Source organism: Rhincodon typus, chromosome 6 (genome assembly GCF_021869965.1).
Source record: "Rhincodon typus isolate 14 chromosome 6, sRhiTyp1.1, whole genome shotgun sequence".
Classification (NCBI taxonomy): Eukaryota; Metazoa; Chordata; class Chondrichthyes; order Orectolobiformes; family Rhincodontidae; genus Rhincodon; species Rhincodon typus.
Window position 1 is genome coordinate 25,723,808 of NC_063337.1, and position 17,422 is coordinate 25,741,229.

Genomic DNA, 17,422 nt, shown 5'->3' on the forward strand with positions numbered 1-17,422 from the left:
GGCTGACACTACACATGTTCCTATGGCAACCTGACAAGAGCAGGAGACCGTCCCTTCAACTGGCAGTTTTGTGAGCGTTAACCATTTTTCTTCATTCTGCTCCTGTTTTAGTGTACAGAGTTATTTGCCCATTAGTAATATGGATTGCAGAGGTCAGCCATCAAGAACATTTCAGACTTATTTTGCTTTGTCTGTCCCAATAGCTAACAATGTAATCTTCTTCATCTTCAATTCTCACTTCGAAGATGGGTCTGATCCATAGCACCTGATCTCCATCAGAGGTAGGGGAAGGAGGCAGGTCCCAAACCCACTCAGTCCAGAACAGGAACTGAATTCTAAGCTGTTGGCACCAACATGTTCCATAAAAACCATCCAGGTAACTCCCCAAAGCAGTCCAAATTACTGTCGCAACGTATGCATTCAAATGCCTGAAGCTAAGGGTGGTGATAGTAGAGGCTCCAATTTCTTTCCATAACAGGGATGACTAGGAATCACTCCTGTTCTTATTGCCTGCCATTCACATTGGAAGAATTACTTGTTAATATTCAACATGTTTGACCTTTTTTTGAACACACATTCCATTGCCAACAGGTTCTGGAGTGGGACTTGAACCCAGAACTTGATGCCTCAGCAGCATAAATGTGCTCTTGAAAATGTAAAATTTAAGCTTTAATTTTTGTTTCTTACTTTACCTTTCTTTTTTCTCTCTCTCTTTGCAACAAGACTTCATTTAATTCTATGCATTGACAATGTTATTGACAGGATTATGTATGAGTGTCAGAAAATGACATGATCAGATTTAGTAATGATGCCTGGCTGATCAGAGAGAATCTTGTTGAAATTTACATAGAGAAGGATCATTTATGCAAGACAATAGAAGTTCATTTATATTGTGAACACTTGTCACTGCCTCAAGAGAAAGGCCATAGAGCAAAAATCAGAGGAGATACTAGAAAAGAAATGTTGAAGGAAGATCCCTTTTTTATTGGCATACATTTTGAATAAGTGCTGGTGATTATAGTTCAAATAAATGGTGTCTTCCCTATTCTGGATCAGGAAATAGTCATTTTCAAATAATTTAGAAGAAAATTGTAAGTATGAATTCATCTGCACATTTTGACTGCCTTCTGATGTTTAATTAAGTACCAGTTAAACGTATAAAAAAAGCAAAAGATTCTTTGAGTAAATCCAACATAATACCTGTCCTTTTCTTGAAAGTAGGATCTGAGTCACGTTTTGATCTGTGCTGGAGACAGCTGAATTAATCAAAAGTAGTTTAAATAATAATTCAATGTAAACCAGACCACATACAATCCTGGAAGACAGTGTGACAAATTGTACCAGAAGTAATTTCACATAATTAACAAAAGCAAAATTCTGTGGATGCTGGAAATTGGAAATTAAAACAGAAAATGCCAAAACTCTCAGGAAGAGAAGCAACAACATTCTGATAGAATTCCAATGATTGGAATAATTAAATTCTGGTAATGCTGCAAAATGGTGGTATTGGATTTTGCTTCTTATATTCAGCACATAGTAATTAAATTCACTGACTGTCCACTGAAGTGATTTTTCATGCTCCTATATCCAATAGCATTGAGGCAGGTAGCACAGGACTTTAATGCTGCCTTTTCATTGATCTGATGTTGGTAATGTTGGTCTAAATGGGGCCCAGAGTTCTGAATGCTCAGCAAGGGGCTAAATAGTTAATGTAGTTATCACATGTGAAAACAGCTTGCTCGTATTAAAGATAGTCTGTCCCTCTTAAAGTAGAACTGCACTTATTAGAATACAGCTGTTATAGACTGCCTGTATTGACACTGGCTAGAAATGTGAGCTGCTCAAATAGATACCCAGAGAACAGAGAGAGTTCCTGGGCTCACAGCTCCTTGAAACTTTAAAAGTGTTGGAAGAGAGAAGACATGGTTTCACGGTGTGGAAGGAGATATGAAGGGCAGCTGGGCAGGCATCCCTCAAGGAAAACCTTCAGAGAAATAGAAGCAGATGTCCATGGAGACATTCACATGAGGCTCAATGTCAGCGAATGTATCTTCGCAAGCCATTCCCTACCCAGTGCTCTAGCAAACATACCTTCATCACTCACCCATCAGGAGTTCCTAGAGCTCAGAATTCATGTCCAACATGCAGATATTCCATCTCACCTTCATTCCCTTGTCCCATTGCTTTCTGATGTCTCTCGCTACTTAAGAGTAGGACCTGACTCAAATTTCAGTCAGATGCAATGCTAGATATAGCTGAATTAATCAAAAGTAGCCTAAATAATAAGAGTAATTTAACATTCAATGCAGCCTAGCCCACATTCTATGCTGGAAGACAGTGTGACAATGCATGTTAGAGGCAGGCACATCACTCACACAATGTCCTTTATAATCATTAACATTCTTTCATCTTGTTTGGAGAACAGTTGCCTACAAGTGCTGGGAGCAGAGCACAATTGGTGGGGGATCAGGACGTCAGCATCTGCTGTGCTCAATGAATGGGGTGATTCTTTGCATCATAGCATCAACTATTACAGAAATAATGGCATTTGAAATCACAAAGAATGTTTAGGATGATGGCTTATTCCACATTCTGCAATAATGTGAAAGCTGCTGCTGGCCTGACCGTTCAGCTCTTGCTTTCTACCTCCCATCAATCTCCCCAGACTTCCCTAACCACAACCTTCTCCTTTTAACCGATATTTCATACCTCATATTTCACTTGGGAACCCTGCAGCCCAATAGTAACAATGTGGACTTCACAAGCTTCAAAATCTCCCCTCCCCTTACCGCATCCCAAAACCAGCCCAGCTCGTCCCCGCCTCCCTAACCTGTCTGTCCTTTCTCCCACCTATCCACTCCTCCACCTCAACCCCCACCCCCACCTCCTACCTACCAGCCTCATCCTCGCCTCCTTGACCTGTCCGTCTTCCCTGGACTGACCTATCCCCACCCTAACTCCCCATCTACACTCACCTTTACTGGCTCCATCCCCACTTCCTTGACCTGTCTGTCTCCTCTCCACCTATCTGCTCCTTTATCCATCTTCTGTCCACCTCCCCCCCTCTCTCTATTTATTTCAGAATCCCCTTCCCCTCCCCCATTTCTGAAGAAGGGTCCAGACCCGAAACATCAGCCTTCCTGCTCCTCTGATGCTGTTTGGCCTGCTGTGTTTATCCAGCTCTACACGTTGTTATCTCTTCTCCTTTTAACTTTCTGCTTTCAGACTCCCAGGAACTGCTGCCCCTTCAGCCACAGAAATCCCCAAGGACTCGCATAGGTGGAGGCTGGATCACCTGTGCAATGTTGGAACTTCTGCCATGAAGGAAAAATTCAGTCGATTGTGTTAATCACACCGGTGGTTGTCAGGTTCCATTCGAACAATAACACTTACCATCTTCGATGTTGTCCAAACCTTTTCAATTATAGTCATATAATGGTTAATGTTCATAGCACTGCTCACTGAGAGCCAGTGGTGAGGTGTTATGAAAGATCTATAAAATATAGCAAACATCCCATTGCTGTCCTGCTGCAGATAGAATAACTTTGCGTGTTCCATTAGTACTAAAAACTTGGATTGCAAGACCGTACTGGGGAAATTAGAATGCCTAGCATGAATAAAATTCCTTTTTCTGGGAATTTAAGCTGTAGTATTGAGATATCCATGTGTAGCTCTGGGACCTGAAGTACAATGAATAGAACTTTTGAGACAGAGTTACATTTTAGTATAATATAGCCAGATAGTCAATCAATATAATGTAAGTAGTTATAATAACGCATCAGTAAAGCCAAATGTGAAATAAAGAAAAGAAATTTTTTTATGACTTTTTTTATTTCCAATCATAGAACTTGTTAAAGATTTTTAAAAACAGAAGATGTCCATTTGACCAATTATCTGAGCACAGTGGATCTTACAGAATTGTAGAAGAATGCCATTCTGCCCGCTATATTAACACCAGCTCCCTGCAAGAATACTTCAGTCTGTCCCACTCTCCTGCTTTTCCCTACAAACCTGGAAATGTCTTATTTTCAGGTAATTAACCAACTCTCTTCTGAAAGCCGTGATTGAATCTGCCTCCATCATACTCACAGGAATTGCATTCCAGAACTAACCACTCTGTGCACCAATTAGCATAAATTGGTCTTCTCAGTTTCTGAATCATCCCAACAAAGGAAACTGCTTCTACCTATTCTTTCTAGACTCCTCATGCTTTTGGGTACTATCCAATCTATCCATGTAGTAGAAGACCCTTGTCCCTGGAACCAATCTTATAATTCTGTTCTGAACCTTCTTGAAAACTTCTACAGCATTCTAAAACCCACAGCATCCAAATGGGATGTAATACTCTAAGTGAGGCTGGGCCAATGTATTATCGTAACATCATAAATGTTCATGATAAACCCTGACTTTTTTACTGTTTGCTTCTGTTTATAATGCCCATGATTTCCCATCCCTTTGTAACCACTTTCTCCATCAGTTGCCACCTTCAATGAATTGTGTAGTAGACTCCCAGGTCTCTCCATATTCCTGCACCCAGTTTAGAATTGGACAGTGTAGTTTGCATTGGTATTCATTCCGATGATCAAAGCATATCTCTTCAAGAGTTTTTACATCAAATTTCATCTGCTCTTACTGCTTCCATTACAATTGCAGGCAGTGTGTCCAGACCTTTACTACCTGCTGTGTGAAAATGCTTCTTTCATTGCATCACATTTGCTTCTTTTGCAAATTACTTTATATTCATGCCCTCCCATTCTTGAATATTTTATGAGTGGGAGCAGTTTCTCCTTAACGATTCTGTCCAGTCCATCAATGATTAGTTATAGTGTGCACAATTGCAGACAAAAATCCAATTGAGGTCTAACTAATGTCTTATGCAAGTTCAACATTGCATCCTTGCAATTATAGCATATGACGCTATTTGTGCTCCCTTTTTATTCCATAGGCTTTAATTTTCTTGATTCACCTGTTACACAGTTCTGAAAGAGCCTCATGGAAGTCAATACAGTACACTACAGTAACCACATCATCATTATCACCTCTCCCTTTTACATCACCAATTAGTTAAACACATTAGCTAACAAATCCATACTGGCTTAATTAACCCACATGGAACCAAAAGTCTGTTATTTCTCTTTGGATTGAATCTAACCAGAAATCAGCTGTGTGATATTTTTGATGAGTTTCATGGAGGGTTTCTCTCTGGAAGCGCTTGTGATTTTTTTTGTCGCGCTATCTTGCCAAACTTGCTCATTACCTACTCTTGGGCGTGTCCAGCTTCTCACTTTCTCCCTGTTGCCACAGATAGAAGTATTGTTGCTGACAGGTTGTCCTGTGATTCCTAGCATTGATGCTAAAATTAAAGCTCTGCCATGCTCCTGGTCAAGCGCTGACTGTCTGTAGCTGCTCTGCACATTTCCTGGCCCGGACAGGTCAGACAAAGGAAAATTGGTACTCAACTTTGATAACAGGGTCAGGAGAGCGTGATGGATGGTAACAGCCCATGGAGTGTGACCTGAGATTTTGGTGTTGGGTGTCCAGGATGGAGGGTAGGAGGAGCGAGTGATGAGCTACAGTCACCAGGTTATTACCTGACTTTCGTGTTAGGGACTGTCTCTGCCTAGTTCCTATTCAGTGTGTGGGAGAATCAGAAACTGCATACCAATGAGATGAGATGACATAATAATGAGGATACATGGAAGTAGTCCTCTCGCACTCAAAAGAGAGAATCTCACCTCGCTATTCAATATTTGGTTGAGAAAAAGAGACTTTTACTATTGACATCGTGATATACTGCTGATATCATGTGATTCTCTTAACTTTCAGTAGCTGGGAAGATTTCAAACTTTTAATATATTGTTTAACAGCTTCTCATCATTGAAGGTAAACTGACTTTCATTGGATGGAGATACCATTGGTAAGTCTAACTCTTGTTGTCCATTCCTAAGTGCTCTTTTCAAGGTGAGCCACCTCCTTGAGCTGCTGCCATCCATGCAGTACATGTATACTCATAGTCCTGCTAGGGAGCCAATTCCAGGATTTGGTTGAAGTATAGTGAAGGAATGCCAATGTAGGGGTGGATTTTCCTTTCTGTCTAGGTCACATTGTCAGTGTACGTCTGACAATGTGCAAAAAACTTCAGAGGAAGAGCGTGCACAAGCACACTCAAAGGTTCCATGTTACAATTTGAAGCTTCCAAACCTGCATCGATTACTGAGATTTAAAGGGCTACCTGTCCAATTAATATACAATGGTAAACTTTGTCTCAATCCCACACATATATGAATTTGAGTCGAAGATTTAGAAAGCCCATTTTAAAAAAAAGGTTAGAAGTTATTTAAACAGCAGGAACTGTGCTTGGAAAGTGAAAATATCAGGGGCTTTGTAACATTTTATTAAGATTATCTTTGACCTTAAAACTCCTTCAGATCTTACAGAGCTGCTGCACTATGTAAGGCAGCATGGTTGAGGTGAATTTGTAATGCATTACTTTTAATAGTTTGTTTCAAATACATGTTGAGAAAATGTTTAAAGTGAAAGTTTCAGAGAGATAGATAAAGCTCTGATGCCTGTAGTAAATATGCTACGAAATTACGAAGCTGGACCTTGACTGTAATGTTAGTCTCATTTTGCAAAGGACATTACAAAATCCTCTGGACCATGGACACCTTCATGTGCAGGCATGTGTGATGTCTTCTTCTGCCCTATTGAAGTTTCAATGGTTGACATAATAGCACAATGCAGACCACACAGGCACAGGGAGAATATGCAAACTCCACACAGACTAAGGGTGGAATTGAACCCAGGTCCCTGGTGCTGTGAGGCAGCAGTACTAACCACTGAGCCACCCCATGGCATTGTGGTCCAGGAAGCCATTCAAGTGAGGGGAACACAAAGAAAAGTGATAATGGTAAGAGATTCTATAAATAGGCGGACACATTGTGTCCTTTGTGAACAGGATTGAGAGCCCTGCATGCTGTTTGAGTTTGAGTATGATTTATTGTTGTCACATGCACCCAGATACAGTGAGAAGTATTGTTTTGCGTGCTATACAGGCAGATCGTACCATTCAAAGTGCATCAGGGTAGCAGAACAGCATGCAGAACACAGTGTTAAACCATAGAGAAGGTGCAGAGAGACAGTGAGATCAACATTAACATTTGAGAGTTTGGTTGAAGGTCTTATAACAGCAGGGAAGAGGCTGTTCTTGAATCTGTTCATATGTGTGTTCAAACTTTTAAATCTTCTTCCCGATGGTTGCCTACCTGGTGCTAAGGTTGAAGTCATCTCGAGTCAGCTTGAAAGGATACTGGAGAGGGAGGGGGATGACCCAGTTGTGGTGGTCACAAAAACATAGGCGAGAGTAGGCAAGAGGTCTTGTTTTGGGGATATCAAGAATTAGGAACAAAATTAAAACAAAATCTTAAAGGTTATAATCTCTGAATTATTACCAGAGATATGTGCAAAGTGTCAAAGAGATACCAAGATTAGGGAAGTAAACACATGGCTAAAGGAGTGGTGTGGTAAAGAGGGATTCCATTTTGTGGAGCACTGGCTTCAGTATCGAGACGGGGGGAACTGTACCAACAGGACAGGCTCCATCTGAACTGATGTGGGAACTGGACCCTACAGGAAAGGCCAAAAAGGGTGTCACAAGGACTTTAAACGAGTTAACTACAATGTTGTGGGTATCACAGAGTCAAGGGATCGGGCCTAGCAACTAAACATCCAAGGATACACATCCTATCAAAACGATAGGTAGATGGGCAGAGGACAAATAATTTTCACCCAGCAGGTGAAGGGAATCTGGAACGCACTGCCTGGGAGGGTAGCTTCGGCAAGTAGCCACACAACCTTTAAGAAGTACTTGGATGAGCACTTGAAATGTCATTCAAGGCTATGGGCTTAGTGCTAAAAAGAGGGACTAGTGGAGATTTAGAATAGTTTTTTGTCAGTGCAGTCTCCATGACCTGAAGGCCCTCTTGTGTATTCTACGATCCTATAAACTTTGATATTAGGAAATCTGGAACTGAAATAAAATACAATTTTATCATTAATAGGAGTAAAGAGGAGGAGAAAAGATCTGCCAACAAAGACTGCAAATGGCAGACAAACCAAATCCTTTTACATTGGGCATAGAAACAGAAAGTAATGGAGAAACATTACAGTCTGGCAGTATCTGAAGAGAGAGACAAACAGGGTTAATATTTCGAGTCCAGTGTGAGGTGCGATCTTTTGAAGAAGTCATACTGGACTTAAAATGTTAACTCACTTTCAGTCTCTACATATGCTGCCAGACGTGCTGAGTTACTCCAGCACTTCCTGTTTTTACTTCAGATATCCAGCATCCACAGTATTTTGTCTTTATCCTAATAAAGTAGATTGGCCCATGTTAATATTAATGACACTGGACTGAAATGCTGCAACACCACAAACACCACTAGGTGGAGTGCTAGCTTTCATTGGATAGAACTAAGTACATGCACAAATGAACCACCTATGTGAATTATTTATTAATATCTCAAATCTCTTTCTTTGTTAAGGTTAACTCTGAAATGTTTTATGATGGTATTTATTTTTAATGGTGAACAGGATTTTTGTGTCTCTCTGTCAGTCAATTGCTTGATTTCTTAAATATTAATTTTCTCCAGTCTTGCAGTTCTGGGACTGGCTAGCTCAGTTGGCTTGTAGCAGAGTGATACTAACAGCCTGGGTTCAATTCATGCACCAGCTGAGGTTACTGTGAAGGACTCTCCTTCACAACTTTCCCTCCTCTGATTTACTGCTTAGCATATTCTGGTTAGGTCAGCAGCAAGGAATATTGGAAACCCATCTGCAGCTCTGGGAACGAGGCCTAGACTACATTAGCTCCCCTCAGCTGGCTTTCCACCGTTTTTCTGGGGCATTGTTGATCCTCCTCCTAGTCCAGCCAGGACTGAAGAAAGAAAATGACTGTGATGGATTCTGTCATTACATATAGATGGGGGAATTTGTTCACTATGGTTCAGAAAGTTAGTAAAGTCTGCCCTTCAAAGAAGTTAAGAACAGTTAGGTTAGGAAATCCTGTTACAGGGAAGTAGCAAATGAGTAAAGAAATAGGAATAGACAGACATGAATGTCAATGGCATGTGCCTTTCATTAACGCATGTGTAAATGTGTTTAGTTTTCAATTTTACAAAGTGCTCAAAGGATACAGAAACCGAGAAGCTTCTCTCTCATATCTGGTTGAACCAATCACTCAAGTTCAAGGCATCAATTAAATCTTTTCTGTATCCTTCCTATGCAGTTCTCAGGCTTATTTGAAATGAACAGTTGTGAGCAATAGATGGAAGGGGATGGAATGCTAATACAGAGCAGAGGTGGAGGGGTGGTGGTGTTAACAATGCCTCTTCTTTGAGGATAAAATATAGAACCTTAGGCACCAGATTTTCATCTCTAAATGGAGGTGTGAATTGTCTCATGAAATGCTGAACTTCATAATTTTCTTTTTGTTGGAGAAATCACATTTCCTCTGCAGTCCCATCCCAGCCCACTCTCATCTGGCTGTTCTATGGGTCAGGAAGGTCTTGGATGCAAAATGAACATGGCTCTCCTTTTGAGGTTGTGGACCCCATTGTAAGGACTACAGAAAAATTGCATTTCCTTCTACTCACAATTTTTGTGTCCTGGTGTGGGTTTTGGAAGCCCAAGAGAAAGCACATCTTGAAGAGTCCTTCAACACTGGGGGAAGCCTGTTGAGGGGACTATCTGAGAGGCAACTGCAAAATGCTTTCACACCTTCAGATGTCATTATTAATTACTGAATTATAATATGGATGTGTTTTAAACACAACAATCCTACATAGGAATCTACGTTGTAAAAGGTAGGTTGACCTTCACATTGGCCACTATTATACAGTTACAGCAAACTTTTTATTAACTGGCACCTCTGGAACCAGGAGTGTGCTGGGTGATCAAATATTCTGGATAATCAAGAGGTGCACATAATCAATGTAAAAACACACACGTATTAATAGAAACGTAATACAGGGGATATACACATCGCTGTTGTATTTAATTACAGCATAAATCACTTAAGTAATAATGTAACTTTGCCTTAAATAAAACTTACTAGCAGAAAGCCTTCTCACTCCACTGTCAATTGACTGCTCAGCCATCGTGAAGATCATGATAATGCAGTAAACTTCATGATATTTCAGGCTTTTTTGTTTTTACTGGTTTATTGAGAGTGCTGGTTCATAAGGTGCCAGTTAAAACAAAGTTTGCTGTATTGTCATGAAGTACAGTACCATTTCCAAGAAGAAAGTGCCATAACACATTAAAATGTAAAACACAAGTCCTGTCTGCCACTTGTGTCATGTTTTGAGTTGTGGCTTAAATTTGATAGCTCTGTCTGTTTAAAAAATAACACTTCTGTTGAAATTTGAAAACCGACTCTGCACCTGTTCCTTTCTATTGATTAATACTTAGAAATGGAAGTAAGATACCACTCTGTTCCATCAATTTCAGGTAATGTACATGTTGCGGTAGCTGTAACCAGTACAAATACTCGGTGAATTTCAAAAGCTGTTAATGACTTCAGCTCAGCATTGATAGAAAGAATTGAGGAAGAAATTTTGATGGCATGGTGGCTGAGTGGTTAGCACTGCTGCCTCACATCACCAGGGACTTGGGTTCAATTCCACCCTCAGGTGACTGTCTGTGTGGAGTTTGCACATTGTCTGTGTGGGTTTCCTGCCACGGTCCAAAGATGTGTAGGCTAAGTGGATTGACCATGCTAATTTTCCCACAGTGTTCAGGGATGTGTAGATTAGGTGGGTTATACAGGGGATGGGTCTGGGTGGGATGTCTTAAGGGTTGGTTTGGACTTGTTGGGTCTAAGGGCCTGTTTCCACACTGTAGGGATTCTGAATGACTGACCCTTGTAAGAAGTAGTGAAATAGAATATGCATTTTATATTATTTCTTGTTTATTTACAAATGCACACTTAAAGTATTATCCTTTTAACACTGGAGTAGTTTTTTCAATATCAGTGATAGTTGGTTTGAATTATATAATTTCAGTAGAATTTTATTTTAGATTGTTAGCAGTTGAATTTGAGGACTCCATATAGTGGATAGCAATTGAGTGATAATAGGGAGCACATGTTCAGCATTAAGGCATCAAGGCTGTTTTTAGGGGGCATAGGTGTAGATAGAGTGAAGGGGTGTTGAGAGTGGCATTTGTGATTTCAGGGAGAATGGGGTGGAATGAGGTTGGATGGAGTAAGGCAGCATGGGGCGATATGAGAGTGCTGGTGGGGGGAAACGGACAAGATTTAGGGGTCCCTTAAATGTTGTTAGAACCATGGCTGCTGTGTTGGAGAATGAGGTGGGCTTTCTAACCAGCTCACCATACTCACACTCTTCACACATTCCATCACAGCTCACAAGCTGAACTCCTAACCTGACCATTGTGTGAAACGACAATGTAATGATTATAATGAGGTCTGCCAGGTGGACCTCATAGAATATGAGTTCCCTGATTGGGGCTGTTAATCTGGTTCAATCAGGGAGCCCTGGCTGACAGATAAGAACAGGAGTGTCAGATATCCCGTTCACTCTGAGAGCTGGCTCTGGGGGAGCAGGAACAGGGTCAGGGACTCTCCATTTGTAAATAAAGGGTGACTTGGTGATGGGATACTGGCACCTGTGGAGTTATTTCAAACAATATCCCAGGCACACTGATACAGGAGTTTGTGTGAATTTCAGAAGGAATATAATTGAATACATCATGTCTTCCTGAGCTCACAGCAAAATCCAGCCTCTGATCTACATGGCTCAGTTGTATTCTATCAGATCCCATGCTGAATCCCCATGAGATTTACTTTTGTAATTCTCATCTTCTTTCCATTAGCAAAGCAAGTTAGGGTTGAGATTGAGTTAAATGGTGATCCAAGTAATTGCACTCGTGTAAATTTACATTAAAGGCATTTTCCAAAAAAACTACAAAAACAAGGAGGATATAGCACAGGACAGCCATATCTGATGGGGCTATATTGATGTAAAGAGTAAATTGCCTGTTTTGTTGCATTATGATTGCTAGATGAGGTAAGCACTGGCAGAGTGCACTGACAACATTATTTCCATAATACCCTTCCTTACTCAGAGCTGAGCAGCAATGTTTTTTTCAGAAGAAATAACAAAGGCATCTTTAATTTTGTTAATTAGCTGATACTGATTTGGCTACACATCCAGAGAAGCATTTTGCAGTTTGTTGAAATGCTGGACAGTGACAGTTGCCATTATTCTGCTCAGACAAAGCAACAAGATGGTGCTGCAATAAGGCAGAGTATAAGCAGTACAATAACAAATTAACTGAGAGTTCAGCACCATCAGTTTATTTTAAAGAATGTGTTGAAAGTAAAATAAAGAACTGCAGATGCTGGAAATCCGAAACAAAAACAGAAAGTGCTAGAGAAATTCAGCAGGTCTGGCAGTATTTGTAGAGAGTGAAAAACAGTGTTAATGTTTCGAGTCCAGTGGCCCTTCACCGTTTTGATGCAGGATCCGAGGACTCAAAATATTTAACTCTGTTTCTCTCTCCACACATGCTGCCAGACGTGTTGTTGAAGTTATATTTTCTTAGATGTTTGATAGCTAGACTATCTTCCATTATAACACCATCGTTGAATTTGGAGCCTCCCCCTATACTTATAAGCATCAGCACTATTGATAAAACTGTTTTTGAAAATGAAGACCTTGAATACATTTAATTCTGTGCAGAGTTTAAGTATAGCATCCTTTATTTTGGTTCAGCACACAATTGCATCCCATTTTCTCATATAAAAGCTGAGCTCAGCTCCCAAGGGCAGTTTCGTCCATGCACTCTATTAACTTTGACCCTTTCTGCACATTTTTACACTCTTTGAATCACTTTTCAAGCTTCAATTGTGATCTTATTTTGTATTTGCTTTTGGCTGGTTAAAGGAACCCGTGTGTGTCAGCTGGCTCTCCTCAGTTTATTTGCGCTCTGCCTGTCTCTCTTTTATAATTTGTCTGTGTGCAAGCTAAAGGATTTTGTTGACATCATTATTCTCTAGTTAATCACAATTTCCTAAAATGGCTACAATGAGTGCTCCAGCATGTAAAATCTTGGCATACAGCAGTTAAAAACAAGTAGCATAGCCAATTGATTTAAAGAAACACTAGCCCTGTAACGCCATGCAATTTTAAGCTTTTCATAAATTCTGGGATTTGCCCAATGGTAATTTTTGGAACAGACATCAATGAGATTGTTGGTGGGAGCATCAGCCCATTTAAATACATAGGAACACCACCTATAAGTTCCCACCAAGTCACACAATGTCCTGACTCAGAATTATATATAGCTAGGACAATGGAACTCCTCTCCTAAAACACTGATCTATCCATGCCCCAAGAACTGCAGTGCCTCAAGAAGTCAGATCAGCACCATTTTCTCAAGGGAGTTAGGGACAGGCAATAAATACTGGACTAGCCAGTGATACTCCCATCCCATGAACAATTATCAGAAATGCAATAGGCTGGGCTTTATCCTTCCCTAACTAAGACACATGCCACCCACAATACAGTAGGCAGATCGAGAAGTCCTTCATCAGCCCCCACACCAAATTCATTCAGAAATCTAGCTGCAATGCCTCCTAGGACTCTTTTTTTATATATGGAGGAAGCTGAATAAATAGGATTTTAACATCTTAGGGCCACAACCTAGATCTGAACTCCAAGGTGAGCTCAATCAGGAAAAAAAAATGGTTCTGAAATAGTTAATGCTGGAGATTGCATTAGTGATATCACATAGTCCATGGCGGAAAATCAGGGAGTCCACCTTTAGATCACGATGTAGCATTTCTAGCTGTTGATAGCCTGAATAATTATGTCTACTGACCAATGCAACTTGTAACTATTGCCATCATATAACACATTGCATCTTTTTAAGATGAGTGTCTTCTGTTTTTAAAACTCACTAGAGCGTCATCCTCTGATAGAGTTAACCGAACACACCGTGAGACCAGTACATATAGGGAGGTTTCAGGCACTTGTGGTGCATTGGTAGTGCCCTCACTTTTGGGCCAGGAGACCCAGGTTCAAGTCCCACCTGCTCCAGAGGCGTGACCTAACATCTCTGAACAAAAATGTCCATAAAGAAGCAAAAACAGAAATTTCTCAGCAGGCCTGGCAGCATCCGTCGATCGAAATCAGAGTGAATGTTAGGAACAAAAACAAAGTTGCTGGAAAAGCTCAGTAGGTCTGGCAGCATCTGTGAAGGAGAAAACAGAGTTAACATTTCAGGTCCAGTGACCCTTCCTCAGAACCGGATCCGAAACGTTAACTCAGTTTTCTCCTTCACAGATGCTGCCAGATTTGCTGAGCTTTTCCAGCAACTTTGTTTTTGCTCCTGATTTACAGCATCCGCAGTTCTTTTGGTTTTTATCAGAGTGAATGTTGCAGGTTCAGTCACCCTTCCCTCAGCAATTCTCCCAACAATTCCCCCAACAATTTCTGATTTCGGGCATCTGCAATTCTTTCGGTTTTTCTCTATAAAGAGGGATTGGCAACAGCACTCTACCCCAATCACACGCTGCTCCTTGTAAATTCAGAAGTTAAGTGAGTTTTTCACTTTAAGAGCATTAGCATTTTAAGAAGGCTCAGACAGTAACTGTAAGTTTTTGAACAGAAAAGCAGTTTACAGAATTTGTGGATAAAAGAGCAGGAAAAAAGCTTGTGAGCTGGCAAGTGGTCTAGGAAAGACAATATGGGGCTAGAAAAATAAACAAATGGTCATACTTGACAGCAAGAGTTCAATTGAGAAGCAGGGTCTGAGGTGGCATTCCTGATTTGAGGTTTGACTGGGAAACAACTGCTTTGGAGAGGATGCCGGAGGCATAGGGTAAAATCTTTAAATTAATGTTGCACAGGACTAAGCTGGGAGGGATAGAGGCAAAAAGGAGATAGTCAACACCACAGCGAACGCACACCACTCAGCACGGCTGCAAGTAGCAGATTAAAAGACCATTAAATTAATTTATACTGAGCCTGCAGCATCAGGAGCAGGTTTAGGTCAATAAAGTGGCAATTCAAAAGATTTAGAAGATGGGATCTACCAAAAGAAGGAAACTGGAAGAATTTTAAGACTTTCATAACATCAGCAGAAATGTCTTTTAAACCGTGCATTTTGTGGGAAGATTTATTTTGCCATAGCCACAGAACTCTAATTGGAAGCTGAGAACAGGGACATTCTTAAAATATTAGGCCATGAAAGATGGGAAAGAATCCTTTATACTGGAGAAGAAGTGGGAAAACAACATCTTGGCTGGAAAAACCAGGAAATCTTTCATTTGCCTGCAGAAGGTAGGGAACCACCATCTTGATGATACAAAAAGCAGGAGCACGCCCACAGCAATCACACTTTGCAACCCCCAGCAAGAGGTGGAGGGGTACAGGATTGCTTTAAACAGAAATGAAACTATATTAGAGGAAAACAAGACAGTATCGCTATAATGAAATAGTAAGAACTGCAGATGCTGGAGTTAGAGATAACACAGTGTGGAGCTGGAAGAACACAACAGGCCAGGCAGCATCAGAGGAACAGGAAAGTTGACGTTTCGGGTCTGGACCCTTCTTCAGATTTTCCTGCTCCTCTGATGCTGCCTGGCCTGTTGTGTTCCTCCAGCTCCACACTGTGTTATTTTCCTGTTCCTATGATGCTGCCTGGCCTGTTGTGTTCTTCCAGCTCCACACTGTGTTATATCAGTATTGCTGTAATACAAAGTTTAAATTCTAGAAGGGACTTTAAAAAACATTGGAGAAACAGAAATTGCTGTAAAAGCTCAGCCAATCTGACAACATCATAGATTTCTCTCCACAGATGCTGCCAGACATATTAGGCTTTTCCACAATTTCTGTTTCTGTTTCTGACTGACAGCATCTGCAGTTCTTTTGGTTTTTAACATTGAAAAACTGCAATCTTAAAAGTTTTAAAGCTAGTAAGTAGTGAGGAGAATAATATGATGAAAATGGAGTGATACGACAGATAAGATTTGATATGGAGAACTGTGAAGAGATTCATTTTAGTAAGAAGGATGCCTGGAGACAATGCAAGTTAAGTGTATCATTTTAAAGGGGATGAAAAGAGATCTAGGAGACTAAGAATTTGCCTTTTGAAGTTTTCATGTTGAAAAAGCTGTTTAAAAAAACACAAAAGGAATCCTTGGATTTATAATTTGAAACATAAACTAAAGCAAATAAGATAAATCAAACTTTTATATACAGGGAAAAACTGGCTAGGCCCCAACTGGTGTATTGTAGACAATATTTAGCACCTGACTTTAGGAAGGATTGCACGACCTTAGAGATGGCGCAGAGGAGATTTACTAGAATATGATATTTATGTAGCTATTGAAGATGCGTCCATGCTCCATCGAGCAGAGGATGTTAAGGGAGATTTGTTAGAGGTGTTCAAATCATGAACGGGAGTTGATAGAGTAACTAAGGAGTAACTGATTTCAGAGGCTGAAGGGCATTGTGAAAAACAAATTTAATGTTATTTCCAAAAGAACCAAAGGCAACGTGAAGGAAAAATCGTTGTTACAATCTGGATAGAGGTTGGAAGAAGATTCAATTAAAACATTCAAAAGGGAACTGGTTAAAATTTGATGGGGAAGGGGAGTAATCAAATAGCTTTTTCCACCAGCGAGTGTAAGCAGGATGGGCTGAATTAGCTCCTTCTGTGTTGTATCATTCTCTAATTCCAATGTACCAGAAAGGTCAAGGATTTTGTCCTTAACGTTTTTATGCAATGGTTTGAAAAAGCCTTTCAACCTTAGTGAGTGAAAAATCAAAGGGCCAAGTATCGCTTTTTTCATAATATTATCATTTACAAATGACAATAATGATGCAATTCCCAATGATTTATGCATATCTGTAAACAAAAATAGATTTGTCCCTCATTTTTCATACACTTAATTGCCTTCTAATCAATTCAAGTCTTTATTCCACTAAAAAAAGTTGAAATGTTATGTCTAACAACTTATTGAGCTGCAGTAGTTGAGATTATATGAGTGCTTTAAGTATTTCCAGAGAAACCAGCTTGACTAGCCAATCATACTGCATCTTCTGAATAATTATTCTCTTATTAAGAATAAATGTTGCTGACCAACTGACCATATATGTACAATGTGACTAATGGCTGATGCTATTCATCGCAGTGCTATGATATAATTGAGCTAATGTTTAGTAGTCCCAGTAACATGTAGCAGCGTTTATCTCTGCAACAAGGCCAGTAATTGCAGATGTGAATTTTCTACCTGTGCAGATGTGTGTCACCGTCAGACAGCACCTTCTGTAACCACTGGCTACTTCCAGCAGTATGGCAGAAGCTCCACTTGTTGAGATATTGCCAGAGA